Genomic DNA, 6,000 nt, shown 5'->3' with positions numbered 1-6,000 from the left:
GATAAGTAATAAGGGGATGATTCACCTTAGGAGCAAAATCTAAAAAGGCACTCACCTAAGGGTTGGGCAAGGGGGATTTCTCTTACTTTTTTGCAACCTTATATATGTATTTATCAGCTATTGAGAGAAGTATGTTAAAGTCTGCCTCTATGACTTTGGATTTCTCTTTTTTTTTTCAAGTTTTGCTTTTTATATTTTGAAGCTGTGTTATTGGATTCATATGGATTTTGAGTTGTGATACTTTGCTGTTGAATTATTTAATATTTGTGTCCCCTCCAAATTCATATGTTGAAATCCTAACCCCCAAAGATGGTGGTATTAAGCGGTGGGGCATTTGAGAGTTGCTTAAGTCAGAGTGTGGAGCCCTCATGAATAGGATTAATGTCTCACAAAAGAGGCTCCAAAGGGATTTCTTGCCCCTTCTACCATGTGGGGACACAGTGAGAAGGCACCATCTATGAACCCAGGAGGGGGATTTCACCAGAAGGTAACCATGCTGGTGCCTTGATCTTGGACTTCCCAGGCATAAATTTCTGATTGTTTATAATCTTCCCAGTTAGTGTTATTTTGTTATAGTAGCCTGAATGGATTTAGACATTATATAATGTCTCTTTTTACCTTTACTGATGCTTTTTGCCTTACCTCCTAAGTCTGATATTAGTAGAGCTAGACCAAATTTCTTTTGGTGAGTATTTGCTTAATATATCTTTGTCTGCCATTTTAATTTCAACCTTTTAGTCTCCTTATATTTAAGGTTTATTTCTTTAAATCAGTATAAGGCTGGATTTTTAAAAATCAAGTCTGACAATTACAATCTTTTACTTGGAATATTTAGCTCATTCATATTTGTGTATAATTGTGTTGATATTGACCACCTTATTAATTTTTCTCTTTGACCCACTTGTTTTATATTTCTTTTTCTCTTTTCTATCGTCTTCTTTTGGACTAATTAAATCTTCTTGATTATTTCATTTTATATTAGCTATATTTCTTCATCATTCTAGGTTTAGAGACCACAACAAACATTCTTGTTACAAATACAACAAATTAATACTTTTTACCATTTCTTAATATAAAATGTTACTTTTTTTACCATTTTTCTATTAATGCTAGATGCTTAAAATATTTCAATTCCAGGGGTGCCTTGGTGGCTTGGTTGTGTCTGACTCTTGGTTTCGGCTCAGGTCTTGATCTCATGGGTCTTGGGATCAATCCCTGTGTCAGCCTCTGTCCTCAGCAGTGAGACTGCTTGAAAGATTCTCTCCCTCTGCCACTCCCCACTCACTCTCTCTCAAAATAAATGGATAAATCTTTAAAACAAAACATTTCCATTCCATAGACTCTTTCTGGATTTTGCAATACAGTTGGTATGTGTTTGATTTCTGCATGCATTTTTAAACCCCACATGACATTGCTATTACTGTTTTGTATAGTCACTACCTAGTCAATATTCATTCATTTTAACCCAAATATTTACCCTATTTGTACTTTCCATTCTTTTCTTGAATTCTGTAATTCTCTGTAGGATTACTTTTCTTCTGTTTTAAGAATTTAAAAAAAAGGCTTTTTAGATTTTATTTATTTGACAGAAAGAGAGAGAGAACAAAGAGTGTGGTGGGGTGGAAGGAGAGAGAGAGAGAAGCAGACTCCGAGCTGAGCAGAGAGCCTCATGCTGGGGCCATCCCAGGACCCTGGGATCATGAACTGAGCTGAAGGCAGATGCTTAACTAACTGAGCCACCCAGGCGCTCCTGTTTTAAGAATTTTTTTGAGGTTTTTGGTTTTATGATAAGTTCACCGACAGTGAATTCTTTCTGTTTTTATGTGTTTGAGAAGTCTTTATTTCCTACCATTTTAACAAAGATTTTATTTGTTTGTTTATTTATTTTAGAGAAAGACAGCGTGAGCGGGGATAGAGGGAGAGGGGGAGAGTGAGAGGGAACCTCAAGAAGACTTCCCACTGAGTGAAGAGCCCTTCTTGGGACTGGATCTCATGACCCTGAGATCATGATCTTAGCTGTAATAGAGTTGGAGGCTTAATTGACTGAGCCACCCAGGCACTCCTATTTCCTTCCGTTTGAAGGAGATTTTCTCTGGCTCTGAAAGTCTAGGTTAGTAATTATTCTGTTTCAATGTTTTAAAGATGTTGTTTCATTATATTCTGGTTTACATCATATCTTTTTTTTTAAGGATTTTATTTATTTATTTGACAGAGATAGAGACAGCCAGTGAGAGAGGGAACACAAGCATGGGGAGTGGGAGAGGACGAAGCACTCCTAGCCGAGGAGCCTGATGTGGGGCTCGATCCCATAATGCTGGGATCACACCCTGAGCCGAAGGCAGACGCTTAACCGCTGTACCACCCAGACGCCCCTGGTTTACATCATTTCTGTTGAGAAGTCAGCCATCAATCTTAATTTTGTTTCTTTGAAGGTAACATATCCTTTTTCTTTGGATGTTTTTAAGATTTCCACTTCTTTCCCTTTGGTTTTAACATTCTTACTATAATGTGCCTGAGTGTGGTTTTCTTTCTATTTATCTTGCTGGGGTTTGCAGTGTTACTTCAATCTGTGCTTTGATGTCTTTAATCAATTTTGGAAAATTCTCAGCAATTATCTCTTCAAATATTGGTTCTGCTCCACTTCTCTCTCCTTACTCTATGGGACTCCAATTCTCATGTTTTACTTTCATTCCTGTATTCCACATATCTCTCACACTCATTTCTGTATTTTCTTTCATTAAAAAAAATCTCTACTTCAATTTGGATATTTTCTATTTGTGGTAACTTATCTCCATGGTGTCCATCATTAATTATTTCTTGCCCTGAAAACTAAGATATTTCTCCATTAAGAACTAAACTCTGGGGTGCCTGGATGGCTTAGTTGGTTAAACATCTGACTCTTGATTTCGGCTCACGTCATGATCTCAGGGTTGTGAGATCCAGCCCTGTGTTTGGCTCTGTGCTGGGCATGGAGCCTGCTTAAGATTCTCTCTCTCTCTCCCTCTCCCTTTGTTCCCCCTACCCTGGATCCCCCCTCTCATAAAAAAAAAAGAATTAAAATCTATTCCTCCTCCTTTCTTGCATCTGTTCTGGGTTTAGAACCCACCTGATGGGGCGCCTGGGTGGCACAGCAGTTAAGTGTCTGCCTTCGGCTCAGGGCGTGATCCTGGCATTCGGGGATCGAGCCCCACATCAGGCTCTTCTGCTATGAGCCTGCTTCTTCTTCTCCCACTCCCCCTCCTTGTGTTCCCTCTCTAGCTGGCTGTCTCTATCTCTGTAAAATAAAAAAAAATTTTTTTAAAAATTAAAAAAAAAAGAACCCACCTGAGCAACTGAATGCAGTGGAAGTAATATTCTGGGACTTTTGAGGCTAGGTCATAAGAAATCAGGTACTTTCTCACTGTGGAGCAATCCAGCCACCATGCAAAAAGCCTGATTACCCTGAGATTGCCATGACCTGAGGAGTTTTGAGCTAATCATAATAGAGGACGACCATAGGTCTCCAGTTAATAGTCTCAACTGAGCTCAGCCTTACTGTCATTACCCCCACCAATGTGCTAGTCATGTGAATGAGTTTGAGATGACAGAAAATAGATATTGGTCTCTACCTCTGGTTCCTGGAACAGAGCTCCTGAAACCTTTATAATTTCCTCAGTGATAAGAATACTAGGAATATCTCTTGTTTTAATATTTGTACTTCCCCATGGCTCTGCTCATTGCTCTGGGTGCAGACCTCACTTGTAAGGTCACACACCTTCTCAGATTTGGAAACCCGACCCCTACCTCCCACAGTGAATGACTGTAATTCGTTGTTTGAAAATGCTTGAATGGAATTTTATGATTTGGCTTTAGAAATGATTTTTTAAAAATTATTTATTTATTTATTTATTTGACAGAGATAGAGACAGCCAGCGAGAGAGGGAACATAAGCAGGGGGAGTGGGAGAGGAAGAAGCAGGCTCATAGTGGAAAGAGCCTGATGTGGGGCTCGATCCCATAATGCCGGGACCACGCCCTGAGCTGAAGGCAGACGCCCAACTGCTGTGCAATCCAGGTGCCCCTAGAAATGATTTTTAAAATTAAAATTTTAAATCAAAGTTTGTCTTGAAAATAATTCACAGTGTTAAAGGCTTTATAACAGCAGCCAGTCATCCCTTGTCTTCCCTCCCCTGTTTTTTCCCACCCCGCAGTGGCACTCTGGACTGATGGTTAGGATGGTCACCCCTGCCAGCCTTCTTTCAGTGCCGGGCTTTTCCTGGAGCCCGGAGCCTCTGCTCACTGCAGTCAGTCCTGGATGCTCTCTTGACACTGCCCCTTTGTCTCCCTAGGACTTCCCTTGTTTTCCCTCTGCGTTGGATCCTACAATGGCTGACCCTCATCATCTTTCTTGATTTATTTCTTCATTCTGGTGCACATCTCTTGCAGCAGAATATATCCTGATGATGCTAAGTCTTGGCGAGGATTTGGGGGCTCCTGAACCCTGTTGCAGAAGCACACTCTGGTACCATCATTCTAGAAAGCAATATTGCAATATTCTGTGAAATTGAGAATATACAGATCCTGTCCAGTAATCCCACGTGCAGGGAAATCTCCCACAGCTAGAAATTGGAAGCCCTCTCCCCTCAGATTCTCAGATATATGCTCTCTCCCTATGTGTATTAAATTTTAAAAAATTAACTTCATTCTTGAATAGGTAAACTTTTGGCATGGCACTGAGGCTGAAAATCTTCCTTTGTTCACTCAGTTAGCTAGTATTATTAGGTTTTTGTACATTTTTAAATGTCTTTAAAGTTTTAAAGAGATTTTTAATGCAACGTAAGCAAATGTAAACATACATTCCTTCCAGTCCCTTTTTTATGCAAATGCTAGCCTACCCTTCGTGTTGTATTCTACCTGTATCGTCTCACGGGTACCTGTTCATATCAGTGCATCAAGAGCAACCTTATTACAGCTGCACAGCGTCCTGTGCTTAGGCTGCGCGGTGCTTGATTTCACCAGTTTCCTATTTATTGACACTTGGTTGTTCTCCAGTCTTTTGCTGTCATGCAGTGCCGCAATGAATAGCCTAATGCAGGCTCATTCACTTGGCGGTGTGCGAGCATGATGGGAAAAAAATGGCCAGCGGTGGGATTGCTGCATCCTGGAGCGCATGTATTTGTAATCTTGATGGAAACTGCCAGACTCACTTCTGTAGGGGCATTATCAATTTGTGCCCCAAAAGCAATGTAGCACTGCCTGTTTCTTCAGCTTTGCCCACGGTGATGATGATGGCGATGATGATGGTGATGATGGTGATGATGGTGATGATGATGATGATGATGATGATGTTGATGGTGATGATGGTGATGATGATGATGATGATGGTGATGATGATGATGGTGATGATGATGGTGATGATGATGATGGTGATGGTGATGATGATGATGATGATGGTGATGATGATGGTGATGATGATGATGGCGGTGATGATGATGGTGATGATGATGATGGTGATGGTGATGATGATGGTGATGATGGTGATGATGATGATGACGATTATTTTGGTCAATCTAAGACTTAAAAATGGTATACCCATGTGGTCTTCCTCAGAGTGAAGGTGAGCATTCCTGGTGGGAGGAGTCAAGATGGCGGAGCAGTAGGGGGACCCGGGCTTTCCTTGTCCTGGGCATGTATTGAGGTCAGATCACTTGGAACACCCAGGACATTGATCTGAGGACCGGGAGAAGGAGCTGCATGGTTGGAAGGAGACAACGTGGCAGGTGAAAAGGTGAGCATCCCTGTGACCTGTGAGCATCTTCTCATGTGTCTGAGTCACTCACCTCTCTTCTGTGAACTGTTTTCATCTCCTGCTTATTCTTCTACAGGACACTCAAGCTTTCCATTTTCTTTGGGACCGTCTTTAGTCAGATTTTGGCCCTAACATTCCCCTCCTCCCTGTGAGGCTGCTGTTCACATCTGTGTTGACAACCCAGCGGCCAGCTCTTGGTCCTTATCTCACAGC

This window comes from Ailuropoda melanoleuca, chromosome 3, assembly GCF_002007445.2.
Source record: "Ailuropoda melanoleuca isolate Jingjing chromosome 3, ASM200744v2, whole genome shotgun sequence".
NCBI lineage: Eukaryota > Metazoa > Chordata > Mammalia > Carnivora > Ursidae > Ailuropoda > Ailuropoda melanoleuca.
The sequence above is the reverse complement of the archived record's forward strand: the minus strand, read 5'-3'. Positions refer to the sequence as shown.